We start from the raw sequence: 23,314 nt of genomic DNA on the forward strand, positions 1-23,314 counted from the left end.
TTAAATCTTAGCAAGAAAATAGAAGCAGATGTTTGTAACGGAACAGCCCCAGGTTAGAAGCCAAGCGGCCAAGATTTCCCTTTCTTTTCCACAGTAAATAGCCACATGCCCTTGGGCAAGTCACCCTCACTCTCTGAGCCTCAGTTTCCTGATCTGCAAAATGAGGGGGTTGGAATGGATCAATAGTCACAAACTGGAGGCCCTTGAGTTGTTTCAAGCTTGCAAATATGTTTTTGTTTGGCCAAGTGCTTAAAATGGTTTCAAACTAGTTGTCAACATTTGGTAATTTAGAGATTTTAATAAGCATCCAGAATTCTGGGTTCTCTCGAAAAGCAATTCTGACAACACTGTTTCTCAACCATGGATTGTTATTGTTAGTGGAGATCTTTGTAGACACGGCATGTGCTTTCCAATTTGCCACAGTCTCCACTCTTCCCTATTGTCACACACTTGACCCAATGTACTTATTTGTGTTTTTGCCTGGCCCTTCAAAGCTTTGAATTTGTAACCTATGGACCAAAAATTCTTTAAATTCTTCCGAATCTAATCATTTCTTGACCCTAAAAAGGGATTGCAGCATGACAACAGGATCTTCCAACTGAACCAGACATATGGAAAGCTGAAACAATATCACCACCAAATTGAAAGAGCCCTTCTAGTCATTTTTGGCTTCCCTGGTGGCTCAGAGTGTAAAGAATCCACCTGCTATGTGGGAGACCTGGGTTCATTCCCTGGGTTGGGATGATCCCCTGGAGGAGGGCATGGCAACCCACTCCCATATGCTTGCTTGGAGAATCCCCATGGACAGAGGAGCCTGGTGGGCTACAGTCCTCGGGGTCACAAAGAGTTGGACATGTTTGAGCGACTAAGCACAGCACAACACAGCATAGTCATTTCTGGAGTGTGGAGGAAAAACATGTTGAGCTAATGGAAATTTTGTTTCCCTGTTCTATTTATTTTTAAAGGAAATCATGAATTTTTGATGAAATAATCCTAGAAACATGAAAAGCAAGTCTAATGATTAAAGAGTGGCCTGTTTATAGAAAATTAGCATATCTAGATTAACATTTTTAAAATCTCCTTTCAGAAATAACAGAACAACATCAAGTTATATAGCTTGGACTTTAAATCTTTCCACCAAAGACACTCAAGTATACCCACACATATGAGTCCAGAGGTTTCTGTTAACATATTCAAGTTTTAACCATGAGCAACTTAGAAAACACCAGACAGGCCAAAATACATACCAGTTTGCAACCTCTTCAGTGAAAGTGAGTTATTTCCAAAGTCATTACTAAATGATCTACTCCAACAAGATTGGAATCTTTGTGATTAAGTAACATTGTTGCAGAATTGCTAAAGGACATTTGTTTTATTTCCCAAGGACTGTCCTTGGCCTTTGGCAGGAAAGATGATAGTCTCTGAACAATCTGATTTAAGATTTCCCTGGACCCCAGTGCTCACGCTCTTCACTAAGGAGCTGGACTGCAGGGCTGGCCTTTCTCCACGGTGTCTCAGCCAGTGAAATGCCAAAAGAAAATGATTAAAAAGCCTTTTCACATATAAAAAGGGCTTAGTGATGTACCCGCAAAGGAGATTACAGTTATGAGGACTTCACTGGCGGTCCAGTGGTTAAGACTTCACCTTCCAGTGCAGGAGGTGTGGGGTTGATTCCTGGCCTGAGAGCTGAGATCCCACATGCTCTGCAGCTAAAGAACCAAAAAACAAAACAGAAGCAATACTGTAATGAATTCAATAAAAACTGTAAAAATGGTTCACATCAAAAAATCTTTTTAAAAAAAGATAATTATGTGTGCATCATTGTGAGGTTCCCATTCAAGCATATCACTTCTATAATCTGGAAGCGAGGGCAGATAGCCTAAGAACACAAGTTCACATTCAAAACTAATTATCAGCAACAGCTTCCTACTAGGTTGAACTCTATGAATTTGCCGATACGTGACCTTTAACCACAACAAGGCAATTTCCTATGATTTACCCTAATATTAGTTTGTGTTTAGATATAACCATTTAAGTTTTCTAATTTTTTAGTTTCAGGACATCATCATTAGCACACTTAAAACAAAGTACTTATTTAATGATTTACATTGTGATGTATGCAAAGATTGTACACAATAACTTCATATGTTTGTGCCACATTTGACTATAAAAACACAGCAGCCTTAGGTTAGTGAAAGGAGAGGCTTTCATTTCCTCTCAGTGCATGTGCAAAGGCCCTGAGGTTAAAGGGAAAGATGATGCATCAATTACAATAAACTCTCCCCACAGAGGCATGAAGTAACAGGTCATCCTTTTGTTATTTACATGTGCGTTAAGTGCCTTCCCTTCTGGCTCAGAGGGTAAAGCATCTGCCTGCAATCCCGGAGACCTGGGTTTGATCCCTGGGTCGGGAAGATCCCCTGGAGAAGGAAATGGCAACCCACTCCAGTACTCTTGCCTGGAAAATTCTATGGACGGAGAAGCCTGGTAGGCTACAGTCCATGGGGTCGCAAAGAATCGGACACAACTGAGCGACTTCACTCACTCACTCACTAAGTGCCTTCAGGGACAGAGTGTGTCCAGGCTTACACAAAAATGCATGATACATGGTACCTTTTCAGAAGGGGCGAAGTAACTTAGAGTGTATCAAGAGATGGCTGTTAGTCTCATTAATGTGATTCTTGGTAACTGATCTTAAACAACAGACTAGCTATATAAGTGTCGTTTTTAATATGGATAATATTTCTGAGATGCAATTTTTTAAAATCCCTATGGTGAATCTAGAAAATAGTCCTATCTATCCAAGTCATTACATTAATAACAAAATCATAAAAAAAAAAGTTTAGATCTCACGTTGTGGTGGGGAAGACCTCCATTCCCACTGTCAGGAAGACCTGGGATCAAACGTTAACACCTGACTTACCAGCTGTGTGGGCTTCCTAGGTGGTGCTAGTGGTAAAGAACCCACCTGCCAATGCAGGAGACACAAGAGACATGAGTTCAATCCCTGGGTCAGGAAGATCTCCTGGAGGAGGGCATGGTAACCCGCACCAGTATTCTTGACTGGAGAATGCAATGGATAGAGGAGCCTGGTGGACACAGTCCATAGGGTCGCAAAGAACTGGACATGAGTGAAGCAACTTAGCACATACACATTACAGGCTGTGTAATCTTTAGCAAATCCTTTCACTTCTCTGGGCCTCAGTTTTCTTGTGTGTAGTATGGCGAGAACAAGATGCTGACTTATGTAGGGTTGCTATTAATAACTAAAAGGGACCACATCCATAATGTGCTTAACAAACATGAGCATGTTTTTCTTATTATAAATTAAGAAACATTTGCCCATCCACATGCTTTTAGCCACAAACTATGCAAGCAGTATATATGTTCTTTTCCCACATCTGGGTTTTCAGCAGGAGATCTTTGGAAAGCACAATGTTGCTGAAGCTAAGAGGATTGAATACTACAGTGATAGTGTATTTTTTTTCATTGTCAAAAACTCATCCAGTAAGTGTATATCTACCTCTAGCACAAACAAATACATGCATACATAAACCTTTTTATTTTGGAAATAAAATATTTATGAAGCACACTCTCATTAATTCAGTGGCGGAACCTCATGATACACATACCAAAGCACATTCCTTTATACTGCACAGAACATAAAGGGCTTGAAAGTGGGAGTCCAGGGAATTTCTAGCACAGTCTTGCACCAAAAAGCTCAAGCTTCAACATTCTATTATGCACAGAGCAATAGGTGAGGCCCTCATTTTCACTGGAAAGGCTATCAGGGCAGAAGTGCTTGCTCTTGTTGCTTATTGCTGTCATTTTGTTCCTGTGCATTGTCTTGCCTCATCAACTAAATTCTGAGATTCTGAAAGTCAAGACCCATTTGTTTTATCTTGGTTGTTGCCATGTTTCTACATAAGGCCCAAACCAGCATTAAATATTCACTAGTCAGGAGAAGGGGATGACAGAGGATGAGATGGTTGGATGGCATCACCGACTCAATGGACATGAGTTTGTGTAAGCTCTGGGAGTTGGTGATGGACAGGGAGGCCTGGCGTGCTGCAGTTCATGGGGTCACAGAGAGTCGGACACAACTGAGCGACTGAACTGAACTGAGCTGAACTGAGTCATCCCAAAAGTATAGGAGTTGTTATTTGTTTTTTCTCTGGGTATGTTTCTTCCAGCCAAACCCATAATATAGATCATAAGTGGGCGGTCCATAAATGGATTTAGCCTGAAGACATCTTTCATTTTATGTACAGAATATTTTGAAATTTTTGGTTGGTGTCAAGAATTTTTAAACATTGGGAGATTTCATGTCAAAATCCAAATTTCCAGCTTTGGTTGAAAAATCAAAACATCTGATCAGTGAGACCAACATTCCCACATGGCAGCAGTGTGTTAGGAATGACAGTGGCTGCGTCCTTTAGAAGGGGAGAACGCATTCTCTAGTTTGCCACAGTCTCACCATTCCCCATTGCTTCACACCTGTCTAGTTCACTGCTTTGTTACTTACTTGGACCATGAGTTTGTCACTTTTGAGAAGTTCTCAGGTTGCTTCTTCACACTTATAGTCTCCGGGGCTTCTCTGCTTTTCTGTTCAGTCACCGAACATGCTCTCATGTAACTGGAACAGTTTCTCTCAAGAAAGCAGCTTGGAAGTGCTCCCTTCTTTAGGAAGCCATTTCTGGTTTTCCTCACTCAAATGCATCCTTTGAATTTCTCTTTTATATATATATCATTTTTCACCTTGCCTAGAAATAAAGCACTTGTTACAGGGCCTTGCTCATGGTAAGCACTCAAAACACCGAAGCCTTATTAGTACAGCTATTCATGTTTGCATCTTTTCTTGTAAATTGTTAAATCCCTTGCTAGAGAAAAGGGTTTTACTCATCTTTATACCCCAGTTCCAGAGATTTATGTGAAATTAGTATAAATGTTCATTTAATTAAATATAAATTCAAACAGAGAGCTGGATTCATAACAAAAATTTGTTAAATTAGGGTGGAAAAATATCTGTGAACCTTGACATTGAGTGGGAGACAAATGGTGTAGGGGAAGGGCGAAGCAGTGTTTCTCATTCAATGAGAATTAAAAAAAACCTTGTTAAAAATACAAATTTCTGGTCAAGGAGTCTTCTTTTAAAAAAAAGATATATTTATTTATTTTTGGCTGCACTGGGTCTTCATTGGTGCACAGGCTTTCTGTAGTTGCAGCAAGTGGAGCCTACTCATTGTTGGGATGTATGGGCTTCTCACTGTGGCGGAGCGTGGGCTTAAGCATAAGGACTTCAGTAGTTGCGGCTCACAGGTTCTGTAGAACAGGCTCAGTAGTTGTGGTACATGGGCTTAGTTGCCCCTTGGCATGTGGGATATTAGTTCCCCAACCAGGGGTTTAACCTGTGCCCTTGCATTACTAGGCAGATTCTTAACCACTAGACCAGCAGGCAAGTTCCTCCATGAGCCTTTGGAGCTGAGGTCCAGGAGTCTAGGTTTGGTCAAGCTCTATAGGGAGTTCCTAGGCATACCAACTTCACAGTAGTTCCCAATTGTGGCTGTAACTAATTGCACCTATGGAGCCTAACTCCACTTTCAGATATTCTACTGTGATTGTGTTGAGTATTAAAAACAAAAACAAAACCATCCCCTCTCATTTGCAGCCCAAGTTGATAATTCTGTACTAGGGTAAGAATAAATTTAAAATGATTTCTTTGTTCTATTGTATTGTGTCTTTTATTTAGCTATTTCTGAAAGTGAAAATGAAAGTGTTAGTCGCTCAGTAGTGTCCAGCTCTTTGCGATCCCATAGACTGTAGCCCACCAGGCTCCTGGTATTTTATAAATATTGGTTTATCAGAAAACTAAGTTGGAAAGAAAGTCACTTTAATACTTTCTTTAATAATATGTACGTTGTTGTCAGGACTGAATTAGTTAATATACAGAAAGCACTTTAAAATTTTATTTATTTTTGGCTGTACTTTATTATAATAATACCCACTTTAATATTATGAGCTAATATTTATTAAGCATTTACCATGGGGTGGTGGTGGTGGTTTAGTTGCTAAATCATGTCCAATTCTTGCGACCCCATGGACTATAGCCCTCCAAGGCTCCTCTGCCAATGGGAATTCTCCAGATAAGAATAGTAGAGTAGGTTGCCATGCCCTCCCCCAACCCAGGGATCAAACCCAGGTCTCCCACATTGCAAGAGGATTCTTTACCTTCTGAGCCCCCAGGATAGCCCTGAGGCAAGAATACTGGAGTGAATTGTGATTTCCTTCTCAGAGGATCTTCCTGACCCAGGGATTGAACCTGAATCTCCTGCACTGCAGGCGATTCTTTACTATTGAACCACCAGAGAAGCCCTTACCATGATTTGGCACTATTAAAACTTTTTAGGACTTCCTTGGTCCAGTGGTTAAGAATCTGCCTGTAAATGCAGGTGACACTGGTTTGATTCCTGGTCCAGGAGGATCCTACATGCCGCAGAGTAACTAGGCCTGTGTGCCACAGCTACTGAAGACTGCAAGCCTACAGCCCGTGCTTCGCAAGAAGAGAAGCCACCACAGTGAGAAGCCCATGAACCACAGTGAAGAGTAGCCCCCGCCTGCCACAACTACAAAAAAAGTCCCAGTGCAACAGCTAAGACCCAGTACAGCCAAAAATAAATAAATTAAAATTTTAAAGTGCTTTCTGTATATTGACAAATTAAGTCCTGACAATAACTTACAAAGTCAGCATTATTATTATCCCTATTTTAGGTTGAATATTTAGAAAAGCTGGGCTTTCAACCCAGAGAAAACAGCCCTGGAGCTCCCACTGCCAAGGCAGAGCCCCTTTACACTAAGAAAACCCAGAAAACATCCCACATCTTCCGGAAAATTCTCCTGGACTGCTCTGACCCAGACCAACCTTACTGACATATTTTATGTTGCATTTTTCACATTCAAGACTGTGTCCAGTTTTTTCCCCCAAATATGCTCCAAGCAACTTCTTAGGTGCTCAGCCTTATCCTATTCATCTCCCCTGCATTGCATGGCTCTGCTTTGCCCTACACTCTCGTGTGGTTCTCTAGCGACTGCTTTACATGTACCGGCTTCCTCTCCAAAGAAATTATGCCCTTATTTATGAGGGCGAAGCAAGCATTGATCTCTGCAATGTCCCCTTACCTGTGGTCCTGTGTTGCTGTTCTCCTTGACTAGACAGTATGGCATGGTGGTTAAGGAGTCTGCAGACCCAAGTTTAAATATAGGCATGACCTCTTTCTAGTTTCATATTCTTTTTTTTTTTTTCTAGTTTCATATTCTTGGGTGGAGCAGTAAACTTCCCTGAGCCTCAAGTTCCTCCTCTGCAAAATGGGGATCTTTTCACTCAGCTGATAGAGAGTTGCAATGTGCTAAGAACTGAACTGGGAGAAGGAAATGGCATCCCACTCCAGTACTCTTGCCTGGAAAATCCCACTGACAGAGGAGCCTGGTAGGCTGCAGTCCATGGCGTCTTGAAGAGTCGGATACGACTGAGGGACTTCACTTTCACTTTTTACTTTCATGCATTGGAGAAGGAAATGGCAACCCACTCCAGTGTTCTGGTTTGGAGAATCCCAGGGATAGGGGAGCCTGGTGGGCTGCCATCTCAGGGGTCGCACAGAGTCGGACACGACTGAAGCGACTTAACAGCAGCAGCAAGAACTGAACTAGGCAAACATAAACCCTGGCCTCAAGGGGCTTCCAAGTCAACTCCTTTCTCTCAGGAGAATGAAATGACATGATAAACCAAATAAAGTGCTTCCTTAGCTTAGGTCAGGGGGCCATGTAATAGGCACTCAATAAATGTTAGCTATTCATTTAATATCTTCTATTTAATTAAAAGCAAGCAATCCATTCTGACACCTGAAGAAAATTTAATTAAACCTCACACTGCACAGATACAATATTATACATTACTCCATCTCAAGCTTTTACTGATTTTGCTTGTCATTTCATGTCAGTAGCAGCTATGCCAGGGCCTGGGAAATCAAGACAGCCCCTCTATCCCCCTTTACCATCCTTTTTTTTTTTTTTTTGTAGGCTGGTGGTCAGAATAAGGAGAAGAAGGAGAAGAAAAGGAAGAGGAGGAGGAGGAGAAATGCCAATACCAGGGTAACAGAAGCAAGTCTCTTTCAAATATTGATACTGGATGATTCAACCAAAACATTCACAAAAATATGGAGCTGTATAATTGTGTAGTAGTCACAAAATATTCTTCAAAGTGGATTGAGTTTTAAAAATGAATTCATTCATATTGTATAGAGTAGTGGGTGTGGAACTGGGACACACATTTAAAGCTGTGTAAGAAATATTTTCTCTCGGCCCTGTCCCGTGTACTCCAGGGTTCTACTTGCCAACTCATTTGGAGACAATAGGAAAACCTCAATAGATCCTTCACCAATGGTCCTCCCTTCTTCCTCTTCTCTTCTTTGCTATCCTACACTCAGCATCAGATCAAGTTGGAACCCCTGTCTTGCCACTTATTAGCGATTTTGAATTAACCCCTCTCTCTCCTTTCTTCATCTGTAAAGAAAACACAATAAAACACTCCTGAATCACATAACTGTTCTGCCTGGCATTGGGGAGGCTTTCGCTTTCACCCCTCTTCTTTATCTGTCTCTGCCTCTCTGTGTCATCCTCTCTCTCTCTTCTTTCTTTTCTCTTTCTCTGTACACTCCCTCCCTTCTTTCCTTCTTTTTGTTTCTTTCTTTCAAGAGCCGAAACACCAGTTTGCTGGAATCTCAAATTAAGTCATTAGTCGGACCCAGTCCCATCCTTGGCTAGATTTTGCGCCTCTTGCAGCCGCCGGTGTTTTATTCCCTTTATTCTAAGGGCAGTCGAGTCGGGATGCTTGAAACCTGGAAAGCGGAATCAAGTCCCTCCCAGTGCTTTAGAGCCGGAGGGAGAGAAGATAGGCGCGGGCTGGCGACCCCCTCCCTTTTCCCCACTCCTGGCAGCGCCAACCGCTCCGCGCCCCTTGGCACCAGCGCCTTTTCTCTGTCGGGAAGACGAGCCCAGCCCACAGCCGCGCGGCGGGGGCCGAGGGCGCCCCCTCCCTTCTCTCGCTCCCCCCTCCCCTTCTTCCCCTCCCGATACAATGACTGGGCCGGAACAGCGCCTCAGCAGTGTCTCATTGGCAGCGGCCGCCCCAGCCCCCGGAGAGGCGGCGGGAGGGGGCAGCTGGGGAGAGGGAGCCCAGAGCCGGGGCTGACAGCGAAGAGATAGGCAGGACGGAAGGACTACAGGACGCGAGGAGGGCGGCCCGGAGCGCCGCTTTAAGTGTGGATCAAGCGAGGACGCGCGGAGAGCGGCGGCGGGGGCGACTAGCAACCCTGGGTCGGGGGATGCGGCAGGCGCTGGCTGCCTTGCGAGTCCGGGAGTCTGGCTGCGCGGCTCATGTGCTGAGCAGGAGCTTGGGCAGAGAGAACGAAGAAAGCAGCCGCCCAGGAAGGCGCTACGTAGAGCGGAGTTGCGGAGCTGGCGCAGAGCCGGGTCCCCAGGTCCTGCGAGGTGAGCAGCCGAGACAATAAAGTAGCGGTCGACAGTCCGCCGAGCGCCCGAGGCTGGAAGCGAGAGAGCAGGTAGGTGGATGACTGCCCCGGGTGCCCGGAGCGCACTGAGGGGGACGACCTTGCGACGCGCCACCACGGCGCCGCTTCCCGTGCGCTCCAGGCGCAGCGCGCGCGTTTGGAGACCCCCAGTGGAGGTGCGGGTCCCGGGCGCTCCTGCCGGCAGGAAACCCCGCCCCGCCGCTCCCTGGCTGCCTGCAGCCTCCGCTGGAGTCCCTCGGGCACTTGGCGCGGCGGCGCTTCGGTCGCTTTGGTAGTGTGGAGACAGGAAGTTTGGCGGTTTCTGGGCGTTGGCGCTGGTGGGGTTTGCAAACGCGCCGCCAGAGACCTTGTGCTTTGATTGCCGCGCGTTCGTGGGAGGTGGGGAGAAATGCTGATGAATCCCAGATCCCTCTGCCCAGAGATACTTTCAAAAAGCGGCGAGAAGAGTGGAAGGGGGAAATCCTTTGCGTCTGCAGAGAATGCTAAGGGTTTGGTTTGGCTGCTCTTTTCAAATAGGTGTGTCTGCCCCTAGCCGCTGCTGTGTTGAAGAGGCTGTATGCGTGTGGTTCGCTCCCTCTCCATTTTCTAGAATATTTCACTTTTTACTTTTGTCTAGGGAGGGAAAAACAAAGATGATATTTTGGGAAATTCCATTCGATCTGGGCTAGGGGATGAACTCTTCCTTTGCGTTGAATGATCTGTACTCCGAACGATATTGCCGAGCAGTGCCTGGTCTTGTTCACAAAAGGGGTGAGAGCTTGTATTAAACCTTCTCCGGATCTAAGAACGCTGCCGCAGGAGGAGATCTCGCTTGTTCTTTGTGTGGCCGCTTCCTTCCAGATGTGAGAGGGTTGGGCTGGGCGCTCCTGGGTGGGGTAATAATTATCGTGAACATTCCTGCGATCTGCTAGGACTTGTAAGCATACCAAAGCCAACTCCTCTGAACTTTGCGAACCGACTCGATCTGCTTGCTGGTACCCAGACAGCAGCATCTGGAAGGTGGCCCCTGGAGGGTGTGGGGGTGGGGGCAGAACGACCCTGGAGTGCTGACAGCCTCAGTCTTTAGGGAAAGGTTGTTGATCCTTCAAGGTTAGCTAGTGTTTGCCCATAAACTTGTCAACTCATTTGGAGGTTGGGTGCAGGATTTTAGCGCGGTCCCTGGCATGCTGTTTCCTGTCGTAAAGAGAATGTGTCTGTGGAGCTTCCCTATCAAACCTCTGCGGGGGAGAAGCAGCTTCACCTTACTTAACCTCAGCAGACTGCTCTTTAATCCCCCATACACACTCGCTTGCCCAGGAGACCCCGGCTCAATCCCTGGGTCGGGAAAATCCCCTGGAAGAGGACATGGCAACTCACTTCAGTATTCTTGCCTGGAGAATTCCATGGACAGAGGAGCCTATCGGACTACAGTCCATGGGGTCACAAGAGTCGGACACGTCTTAGTGACTGAGCACAAGCACACACATACCCTTTAGGAATGGTGCTTACGAGAATTTACTATGAAACAGGCATCCCAGTAGGCAGTTTGGGACCATCATAAACAGTCCACGGAGTGGTCAACTGAGCCCTCGAGGGAGGTTAAGTAACCTGCCATAAGTTACACTGATAATTTTTTATTTACATCAGGTCTGTTTCCAAATGCCAGGCTTTTAACCATAACAGTGCCTTTAACAAGGCTGTGTTGTGGTGACACTGATAATGATGAAGCAAAAATAATTACAACACAACAATGGATTCATAAGATTAAATCAAATGACATTGAAAAGAATGGCTGAACCAAGGTAAACACTCAGGGTATAATTTGGTCTCTAAATTCAATGTCATAAACTAGGCGATGGGTATATTGATAACTCTATGAGTCTTACTTCTTTTGTGTATCTGAAAAATTTGATATAAAGAGTGAATGTACCTGCACTCATGTGCATGCACGCGGACACACACACACACACGAACACATTCACCCTTACCTTTTGAACAGTGCTTATTATTGTTTTCTAAAAGATGGCCAGAAGTATTTATGCAATTCCAAGAACTTCTTGAACATAAGAGGTTTATCATTTCCTCATGACATCCGCAGATATTAATTAAACACTTCATTTGCTTCAATTCAGTAATGCAGGTATAATGCATTTGAACACTATGATGATGGAAATCCACCTAACCTACTATTATAGTGAGGTCTGTTTTTCATGATCCCTGGGAAAAAGTTCTCAGAACTCTCTTCCGAGCATGCAAGCGATTGTCTTAAACTTCACTTGGTTTGGAAATGAATAATGGTTTTGAATTTGCATGTTAGTGGAGGGAAAGTTAATGGCTTCTCAAACAGGCAGACAACTGTGCATGAGCCTGACAAGCTAGAAAAGTATGGGCAGAGTTAAGTTCACCAGCCTCTCTGGAGTGGAAATGCAGTTTTCTCAGGACTGTTTACTGGACTGGCCTCTGTTTCTAGCAAGCCTGAGAATCCGAGCTGTCCATTTGAGTCCACAGATTGAATCAAGACTCTGCAGTGCTTTTGAGCAGACAAAAAGGAAATTTTGGCTAACTGACAATACAAATAAGGTACATGGAAAACAGTTAAAAATATCCTGTCAGCTCCCCCACCCCCGTCAAAAATGTCCTGTCTTGTCCAGCCTGCAGTAACTGTCTGAAACTTCAGGAACTCTTCATTTTTATTTTACACACATTACACACTTAAATGAAGGCATCAGTCTTATACTGCAAGGAATTTCTCTCTCTTTCTCCCTCCCTCTCTCCATCCCTCCCCCTAAATCTGCCCTAGAGATCTGATGTTATCATGAAGGCACTATTTTAAAATACTCAGCCACTGCTGAGGTTCAGTGAAATTATTAAATCATGTAACTCAGCTCATCAGCAGCACTTGGGTCTTAATTTCCTTAGATATCTCTCTTCTCTCTCTTTGTAGACGTGGTTTTTGTTTTGCTTTAAAAGCCACATACCTTTTTTTTTGGTAATTCATTTATATCTCGGTCATTAAAATTCTTTTCTCTTTTCTGTTAAGTGCCTGTCCTGTGTGGCCAGAAAGAAACTGTAAAGTAGCAATTTTCTGTTGCTAGATGTTTGGTTTAGGAGCCAAACCTCCTATTTTCCTCAATAGCCTGTGTCAGTTTTTAAAAAATCTCATTCTTTCCGGTGAAATCCATTTTTAACCTAATCTTATAAAGCAGTGTTTTTCAAAACGAAGTTCAGGAAATCAGTTTAGTGGGTCACATCAGTTTTTTCCTTTTAAGTATTACAGGGACAGAAAATATCAGCATCATCTTAATGTCAGTAAAGGTTCTGTAGTTTCATGAACCTTTGAGTCCGTCCTGAATCTGAGACTGTGTGTACACTTTGCTGGATAAAGTATAATTCACACTATGATTTGCTATGAAAAAGTTTGCAAGTCACTGCCACAGGATGTGTTTGTATCATAAGTTGATAAACACGCAATTTAAATAGAATTAGAATATAGACATATATATATATATCCCATATATACAGATTGAATTTTCTAAAAGGTGCATAGGTAAGACTGATTTCAAGAGCATCTTCCTCAGGGTTGAACAGTGACTTCAGGATCTGATTAATTTTTTTATCTTTCATTCTGCCTTTTTCTTCCTTTTTGTTCCCTGTTGGGTGACAATGACGGTAGCAGTTGCCGGTTTACACAATTCCAGATTCAAGACCAAGAGAAAAAGCATAAACCCTCCTTCTCCAGTTGCTGAACAAAACGTCTCAGCACCAGTTCTGACTGGCCCAGTTGGCTTGGCTGAAGGAAACTCTTTGCCCTAGTGGGAGTCCCACCCAGGCCCTGTGGACCGTGGATGCGGGAGGCCCTGACCTCCAGGTGAATACAATTGCTGGGAAGTGAATGAATGTTCGCCACAACACACAAGTGCCTAACTCAACATAGACTGATTTCTGTTCTCTTTGATGCCCAAGATAATGGAGGACAAGCTGATTTATATTCAGGCAGATAGGTTTTCGCTATGATTTTTCGTGTGTGTAAGGAAAGCTTTAGCTGTCACTTTACCTTGGTCAGTGTCAAGATTTGCAGATCAAAATGTAGAACAGGTCAAAGAGATGGTGGTGTCTATACTTTCCGGTGACACTGAGGGGCAAAAAAAGGCAGATATACTGATTTAAAACCCACTGCAGACCCCAAATCTCTTTTTTGCACCCATGTGCAAATCTTGGGAGGCAGTTCTTTTAGTCAGTGTGTTGTGTGAATGTGGTGACCATGGTTATTTTGGTAGTGTCTTCCAGAAAATTCTTTGAAGAGTACATCTCCTTAAGGCCCAAGGTGAATAAATTCTCTGCTTGGCAGCTCTTCAGCCTGCAGGTATTTATCTGAGTCAGTGTTGCTTCACCCCTGGGGATGTGCTGCTTTTAATTGTCCTCTGTCACTTTATGTACAAGTATCCAGTGGGAAGGGGACCCTATGTGTGTTTGGCTATGAGAATAATATTCATTTCCAGCAGAGGATCCTGGAAGTCAGGTGATCATGCTGGCTTACCTGGGTCAGTCCTGGTTAATGTCTGTGACTCCAGTTTGAATGATAACTTATATGGTTACTTTACCTATAAAGGATGTTTTGGGGGGCCATGATTAGAGGTCTTTTTAATAGATTAAATTATAAAGAGCTCCTCTTACCAGGCAAGATTAAATGATATTTAAGAATGCGTGCCAGGGCTTCCCAGGTGGCGCTGATGATAAAGAATCCATCTACCAATGCAAGAGGATGCATGTTTACATGGTAAAATATAAAGGAAAGTGGCTTAACGTTTTTTGTGCTTTAATTTCTTCATCTCTAATGTAGGGAGAATCAGAGTTCCTACCTCATTGTGTGGATAGAGGATAAAATAAAATTGTTTCATGTGGTGCCTGCTACATACTAAATATTTAATAAATGTTAACTATTATTTGTGCTTTGATGAAGCTAGGAAAAATAGTAATAGTTATGTTTTTTTAATTGAACACTATGTGCCGCATTTAAGTCTAAGAATTTTTTTAGCTATCATTTTCTTTATTTTTACAAGTCCTGTGATCTGAATGTTATGGCCATTTGTTGTTGTTATTACTCCCATTTTCCAGATGAGGAAAACCGAGATTTAATGACATTAGCAAGTAATGAAGCCATTACTTGCAACCCCCAGTCATTTTGATTTCAGAGCCTCTGCTCTCATTTATTATGTTATATTGTTAGACTTGGAAGGGAGTTTTGAGATAGGCCAGCCTTCAAAAATGACCCCAATATGTGATGTGACTTGGCAAGTTATTTAAGGGTGGTGCAGGCCAGAACCAAGGTTTTCTGCCTTCCACAACCATTGGTAAATTGAGGACAAATGCATCCACCCAGCAAGGTGAGAGCAGGTATGAACTGGAAATACTGGATCTGGAGTTGGGAAGATGTCTTCTAATTCAGCTACAAAATGTCTAGTACTGTCTTACCAGGGTACATAAACTCCTGGGGGTATATGAGTAAATTTTAGGTGATAGATGGAGAACCATTTTACTTCAGTGATTATTTTAATGTGTGCCAAAATAATTTGTTTTTACACTCAGAACTTCAAACTTTATTAAATAATAAATTTCGTCTTGCCTCGCCTAATAAATTATTAACAGACAATATTATTGCTTAGGGTGAGGCTAGCAAGACAGTGTCAATGTAAAATCACTTAAAAATATATATTAGGTGAAACATAGGGTGGGTAGTACTGGAAAATGGCAAAAGCTATAAAAGGGAAGATGTGAATGACTGAAGTCTGGGAAATGCTGGATTAGAGCAATGTTTGTCCAACTCTGTGCACAAGACTCAGTTGGGAATCAGATTCTGATTCAGTATATCTGGGGTGGGGTCTGAGATTCTGGATTTCCAGCAGGCCCCCGGGAGATGTCATTGGCGCTGGTCTGTGGACCATACTTCACCTAGGAAGGGATCAGAGAACCTAGAAGATTCTTTGACACATGCTGCGTGTTGAGGATTTGAAGAAATGTAAGGTATAATGAAATACCACCTCACACTTGTCAGAATGGCTATTGTCAAAAAATCTTCAAGTGACAAATGTTGGCAACGATATGGAGAAAAGGGAACCCTCTTACACTATTGGTAGGAATACAAATTGGTACAGCTACTATGGGAAACAGTCTATAGGTTTCTGAAGGAAAAAAAAAAAAAACTAAACTAAAAATAATACTACCATATGACCCAGCAATTCCACCCCTGGGTATATATCTGAAAGAAACAAAAATACTAATTTGAAAAGATACATGCACCCCAACTGAAGGCAGGAGGAGAAGGGGACAACAGAGGATGAGATGGTTGGATGGCATCACCGACTCGATGGACGTGAGTTTGAGCAAGCTCCGGGAGTTGGTGATGGACAGGGAAGCCTGGCGTGCTGCAGCCCATGGGGTCGCAAAGAGTCGGACACAACTGAGTGACTGAACTGAATGTACCCCAACATTCATAGCAGCATTATTTGTCCCTCAACAGATGAATGGATAAAGAAGATGTGATGTATTGGGTTGGCTTTTTCCTTCACATGTATATACACACACACATATACACACAATGGAATAATACTACTCAGTCATAAAAACAGAATGGAATTTTGCCATTTTCAACAACATGGGTGGACTTTGAGAGTATTATGCTAAATGAAGTGAGTTCAAAAGAGACAAATATGCATGCTATTGCTTGCATGTAGAGTATAAAAAATAAAACAAATTGGTGAATATAACAGAAAGAAACAGACTCATAGACATAGAGAACACATTAATGGTGACCAGTGGGGAGAGGGAAGGAGGGAGGGAATAAGGGTAGAGGATTAAGAGGCACAAATTATTAGGTGTAAAATAAATAGGCTACAAGGATATATTGTACAACACAGGGAATATAGCCAATATTTTATGATAACTATAAATAGAGCATACCTTTTAAAAATTGTGGATAACTATATTGTACATCTGTAACTTATATTCAGTTCAGTTTAGTCGCTCAGTTGAGTCCGACTCTTTGCGACCCTATGGATTGCATGGACTGCAGCATGCCAGACCTCCCTGTCCATCACCAACTCCTGGAGGTCCATTGAGTTGGTGATGCCATCCAACCATCTCATCCTCTGTCATTCCCTTCTCCTCCCGCCTTCAATCTCTCCCAGCATCAGGGTCTTTTCCAGTGAGTCCGTTCTTCACATCAGGTGGCCAAAGTATTGGAGTTTCAGCTTCAGCATCAGTCCTTCCAGTGAATGTTCAGGACTGATTTCCTTTAGGATGGACTGGTTGGATCTCCTTGTTGTCCAAGGGACTCTCAAGAGTCTTCTCCAACATATCATACATCAACTATTTTTCAAAAAACAAAACCATAGAGAAATGGAATCCCATTTCCCAGAAGCTTAAGCTGATTGGGGAGAAAAGATGTGAAGGAAGGTGGGTGGTAAACTCCCCCATCCAGAGAAAGTGCAACACAGGAGAGAGAGGTACAGAGACCATGGTCTGCCCCAGAGATGCTGCAGTGGGGTAGCAGGAGGGGGTGGGGTTTTGGTTTGGTCTGAAAGATTCGTAGCAGCAAGTGGAGAGTTCCCAGACAGGCTTGATGAGCATGAGGAAGGGTGCAAGAAGCAGATAAGACTCCACAAAAAATGCCTGCACCTACAAAGTGGAAATTTCAGTAACAATCTGATCAACACACTGAAACATTCACTTAGAATAAGCTCTGTCTTCTAAGACAAGCCCCGTTGCCTGGTCCTGATAGTCCGCATTGACTGTGTCTCTATCAGTGCCAGCTACTTGACACGTGCTTTCCAGACAGTATATATTTCATTCTGTCTCCACCATGAGCCACAATAGCTCACACTTTGTAGAGGTGAAAAGGGAGGCTTGGAGGGGCTGCACCCTCGTTCAGAATCACAGCTGGTTAGTGACAGACCTGGAATTCAGAGTCAGCTGGGTCTGTGTTCTTGGACAACATGCTGCAAGTGACTCTGCTATGTGTTATCCCTGACAGTCACAGCCAGAGAGGCTCAGCTCTCTCTCCAGAGAGCATACCTCACCAGAGATGCTAATGGCTCATCTTGTTTCAGTTGAGAATATTGCCCCCGAAAACAGATCCTAACCCTCAGCCAGAGATGATTATATTTCTGCTTTGCTGAATAAGCCATGACCAGACTACAGTTTTTAGCATTGTGACCTTTTATGAGAAATGGGTTCAGAATTGGCCCCTTGCCCTACCCCTTTCTCCTGCAAATAAACACTGAATGTTTTGTTGCAACAAGGAGGCACTTTCCTTAGGAAGTCACCAAGTAGCCCAGAGAGACTGTTATTGGAAATAATTATGCCTCTGCCACAGCATGGGGCCCATCACTGCCCCTCCTGATTTTCAAAAGGTCTTGCTGGAATACCAGCATCCATCTTCCAGCTGGTGCTTATAACAGCCGACAGCGTTGGTAGGGAACCTGACAATGGATGAGGCCTGAGGATTGTTTTCTGGCTTCCCTTGTTGCACCTGACTGAGCCTAGCCATCAATTCAGTCCTCACCAAAGAGCAGGGGGACCATATGTGACCTGAATGGGAGGCCCAGATCACAGGGCCAGCTCTGGCCCTGGTTCATCCAAGTGTAATACTCCAACAGGGTTCTGCCAGATGAGGGCGGAGTTGGGGACAAAGAGTTGTGATCCTGGGTGGAGAGTCCGAAAGGCTGAGTTTTTATCCCATCTCAGCAGCACACTGACCTTAGCCATGTTAATTACCTCTCTGATTTCTCAAGTGGGGGATGATATTTACATTATGAACCACCAGACGTGTGCTCAGACTTCAAATCTTATTAAAGATTTGCACTTTATCCACAGCCATTGCACTCTTCTCGCTTTAAAACTTCTAAAAGGGCTCAGAGAACACCTCCCCGTGCTCAGAGGGATGGAGGAGAGACAAGATGAACGTAGAGAATTAAAAGATACAAACTACCATGTATAACACAGAGAAGCTACAAGGATATATTGTACAGCCAAGGGAATATAGCCAGTATTTTCTATCTTTTAAATGGAGTATAAGCTATAAAAATATTGAATCACTATATCGTACACCTGAAACTAATATAGTATTGTAAATTAACTATAATTTTTTTTAAAAAGTCTTAGATAAATGCATTTAAAAGAGCTTCTTTATCCGTAGTGTGCTGGTTGGTGGAACATTTCAGTAATGTTATTTGCTGTGCGGTAAAAAATGATCTTCAGCGTAACTTCTCCTATCAAGTAACCTTTCAGTTTTAAACAGATCTTGCAACATTAAGATAGGGTGACTTCTTTGATAAATCAGAAAAGTTAAGGGCATTTGAGGCCACCACAAATGAAGTGATTGCATCCATTTAAACCTGCAAGTTGAAATGCAGGACCCTGATTAAGTAATAAAAACCATGTGCCCTTAGACTGGGAACAGAAAGCCCAGTCCCAATGTGACCATAAGACACAAATTGAGGACATATCATGGTAATTTGCTCCAACTGTGTTAAATTAATTCAATTTGTATTTTGAAGAGAAAAAAAAAAAAAGAAGCATGCTGTTTTATATACTTCCCTGTGCCCACTCTAGCTGTACTTTCACTGCCTAGAAGAATGGACTGTCCAGTTTACTAGGGTCAAAAGTTTGATTCAAACAAATTAAGAGTAAGAAAGTATTTTTACAATGACGCAGCTGCTGTAAACAGTTCGAGTCATGAGTGGGTCTTGGTGCGTTGTCTGGCACTGAGCTCGATTACGCTTGGAAAAGCATAGAGGTGGACTATCGCTGGTCCTTTTCCGATCTCAGAGGAAAGCTGGGAAAAAAGGGTATTTAAAAATTGGTATTTTGTCAGCAAATGTTCATTCTATGGGAAATGTTAACTGCCTTCTCTCAGAGTACACAGTGCAAACTTCCACCCCGCCCTTCTGCAGGTTCACTGATACAGCATTGTCAAGGAATAAGACATCTGTTTCATTGGAGTGATTTTTCCAGGTGATTACAGCTTACCTCTGCCCACCTACATTATATTTTTGCTTGAACTGTTTCTGACGGAAACGTTGACACATGCTTCTATACTTTTTTACATGGAGTTTACAAATGTGTTTACAACTTTCCTTGACTTGGGCATCCAGTTTCGTCCCTTGCCATCATCCTGTTACTGTTTGACAGCAGACTTGCCTTGGGCTGAGTGACTTTGTATAAATAATCACATATTTTTATTCTTTTGTAGTTATCATTATTCCTAATAATACCGCTCCTCTGGGTAGTTAGCAAATCCCAGGCAGTGTGCTAAGAATGTCATATACATTATAGTCTTGGTTAATCTGCCTGACTCCCTACCCCCACCAAGAAACGAGATTATTCCTTCCATTTAGGGTGAGAAAACTGAGGTTTAAAAAACTGGTAGTGAGTGGTGGAGCTGGAATTTGAACCTGGGTCTCTAACTGCAGGATGTCTGTTGCTAGGTGTTGCAAGAATTGCCTCTTGCTCTGTTTCTCCTCTGCATATTTCTGTCTCTCCTCCTTCTTCTGAAACCTTCCCCCAAGTAAAAGCCCAAGATGAGTTCCGTGTCTTTTTTTACGGAGTATTTGTTGGTATCTTTTTCCTTCAGTGGAGTTCTGGGAATATTTTTGCTGATTCCTAGGTTCCCAGGCATCTTCTGCACAGTTGCAGTTTCTGGAGGTCAAACCTGCGAGTTCATCACTACATGCGCTAAGGCTTTGGGTGGATTGGTTATAGCAGGGGTCCCCAACCTCTGGAATCTAATGCCTGATGATCTGAAGTGGAGCTGATATAATAATAGTAGAAATAAAGGGCACAGTAAATGTAACGTCCCGAAACTGATCCCCTCAACCCCGTGGTCCACAGAAAAATTGTCTTCCATGAAACAAGTCCCTGGTGCCTAAAAGGTTGGGGATCACTGGGTTATAGAATTTACTGCATTATGATTTAATAGCATAATCAAGAAACCTGCAATCAGAGGAATGCCTGACAAGTCTATAATTTAGGGGTCAGCAAACTTTTTTCTGTGAAGGGCTGGTTACTAAATATATTAGGTTTTGCAGGCCGTACGGTCTGGGTTGTAGCTACCTAAATCAGTCTTTGCATGGCAAGAATAGCCACTGCTGCTGCTGCTGCTGCGTCACTTCAGTTGTGTCCGACTCTGTGCGACCCCATAGACGGCAGCCCACCAGGCTCCCCCCTCCCTGGGATTCTCCAGGCAAGAACACCGGAGCGGGTTGCCATTTCCTTCTCCAATGCATGAAAGTAAAAAGTGAAAGTGAAGTCGCTCAGTCGTGTCCGACCCTCAGCGACCCCATGGACTGCAGCTTTCCAGGCTCCTCCGTCCATGGGATTTTCCAGGCAAGAGTACTGGAGTGGGGTGCCATTGCCTTCTCCAAGAATAGCCACAGATAAGACATAAAATGATACATGAAGCTGTATTCAAGTAAAACCTTAATTACAAAAACAAGCAGTGGGCAGGGATTGGCCCACAGGCTTGTCGTTTGTCAACACCTGTTACAGTGGACAAAAGAGCCACTCAGGGTATTTAAAAAACCAAGCTAGGGTGAGAGTTCAGAGGCTGTGTAGAGCAGTGATTTCACCCAGAGACTCTGGAGACAATGCCTGGATGTGTCTCCCATCTTACCCACTAACTACTGTAACTTAGCCAGTTATCTTAACCTCTATGTTCCTCGATTTTCTGTCTTTAAGGTTAGGACAGTAATAGTCCTTCCCTTTCAAGATTGCTTTGCAAATTAAAGGAATTGTTTGTCAAGTACTGAGAACGATGCCCAGAGCGCATTTACGTTTTGAAAGTGACCCCGAACTTAAATGTCAGCTGAAAAAACACAATTGTCTCTAGTTCTTTGGTTGTAAAAATCAGAGTGAAATTGAAGAGTGTGACTGGTTTTCCTTTATCATCTGTGTCTCTGCTTTGCTGCTGTTGGGATGTGGCTGGCTGTGGGGTAACACAACATTCTTAGTTAAGACAATGAATTTGGAAACATTCTCTATCTCTTGCCTTTCACCCCCTTCACTCAATCGATCAAGATGGGGCTTGGCAGGTGTACTCCCCACTTGGGAAGCTCTGGGTTCTCTATCCTATTTGGGGGTGAAAGGCAACCTGTAAAATAGTTGCCTCACGTGTGTTCAAAAGGATACCGCTGACACTCCTGCTCCACCCTGGGTTCTCTCTCACCTTTCTTCTCCTGGCCACCCAGCTATTTTTAGTGACGTGTTTTAATCAGAGATGAACTTGTGAAGATCTCTGGCCCCAGAATAAAAGAGTATGTCACAGCTGAATGAGAGAGGGGGGAGTCATGCCCCAGGTCTGAGGACATAAATAGCAGAGGGTGTGAATGCACCAGGATGTGGGAATCGCTGGGAAGCAGAATCCACATGTGTTGTATGCACAGCACAATGTGAAAGGAAGACCTGGGAATTTGAAGGTTAAAGGGAGAGTGATGTTATGTATCAAATAAGGTAATTTTGACCCTGAAGTTGACATGTGAGTCTTCAGGGGAAAGTTGCAAGTAGATCTGGAACCAGAAAGATACGTGTTTGATTCCAGAGTCCGTGACCCAGTTGTGCTTACATTGTGCAGACCATTGTACCCTGTGAGCCTCAAGAGGAAGGTTACTCCCAACTCTTCAGTGTGTGTAAAATAGGTTAAGATAACAAGACATCATTCTTAAAGTTCTCTTGTTGATGGGTCACTGTCAGACTCAAAAAAATAATAATAGTGATTAATTCTTGATTGAAAAGTTTGGGTAAAGATGGCTTTTCTTTCTTTCCTTTTTTATATTATTCTTTCAAGCCTGCATCCTTGAAATGGCCAAGTGCAGGAATGGTAGACAGAATGTACATACTAAGGATGGAGGGGGAGGTGAGAAGTTTCCAGTTGTTCGGGCCCACCTTATGAGTCATCTGGCAGGCATATCCTCTCGATGACCTGCTCCCACACCAGGAGATGCCAGATCTTCAAGGTGGAAAGTGTGTGGGTCCCTCTACTACTGTGTGGGCCAGAGCACTGCTACCAGCTCCCACCCGCTGCTAGGCCACTCTCTACTTGGACTCAAACCAGAACCAATCTAAACCACTCTTGCTTGGTCTGTGCTCCAACCAAGAACCTATGTTGTAACTGATATAAAGGTTTGACACATGACTTAGCTTCAACCAACTGGGAGTTGCTAGAAAGATCATGGGAGTTGGAGCCAGAAGACCTGGGTTTAATCCTAGTTCTGTCACTTGCTAACAGGATAATATTGAATAAGAAACTAGCCTAAACCTCTTCTGTGACTGACATGCATTACCATATTTAATATTCTGCAGCAAGCCTCTGGGGCTGAAATGCCTGGCACAGTGCTTGGCACAAAGTCAACAATCAGTGAAAGATGACTATTGATGTTATTCATATGCGGATTAATTATTCACAATGCTAAGTTGTTGCTGATCAACTCAAGCAGTGTTAGTAACTTTATACCTGCTGGCTCTGAGGTCTGGAATGAATTTTGCTAATTTCTGAAGTGGTTGGGTGATCCATGGCCAGTGAGCGGGCCAGCAGAAACCAGAAGTTCCCTTAGCCCCTGTGCGTGGCATTTATCTACCTTGGGTAAAAGATATCAGATCAGATCAGATCAGTCGCTCAGTCGTGTCCGACTCTTTGCAACCCCATGAATCGCAACACGCCAGGCCCCCCTGTCCATCACCAACTCCCAGAGTTCACTGAG

At 43.4% G+C, this 23,314-nt stretch overlaps 1 protein-coding gene across 1 annotated transcript in view; it reads left to right on the forward strand.

Annotated features, from left to right (window-relative positions):
• The first annotated feature begins 9,524 nt into the window (after positions 1 to 9,524).
• Positions 9,525 to 23,314, forward strand: part of FRMD4B (FERM domain containing 4B) — a 358,740-nt gene continuing 344,950 nt past the window's right edge. Inside the window, exon 1 of the mRNA XM_005222661.5 lies at positions 9,525 to 9,614. The gene's annotated coding sequence lies outside the window, so the exon portion shown is untranslated. The remainder of the gene's footprint in view (positions 9,615 to 23,314) is intronic.

The sequence above is a fragment of the Bos taurus genome, chromosome 22 (assembly GCF_002263795.3).
Source record: "Bos taurus isolate L1 Dominette 01449 registration number 42190680 breed Hereford chromosome 22, ARS-UCD2.0, whole genome shotgun sequence".
NCBI lineage: Eukaryota > Metazoa > Chordata > Mammalia > Artiodactyla > Bovidae > Bos > Bos taurus.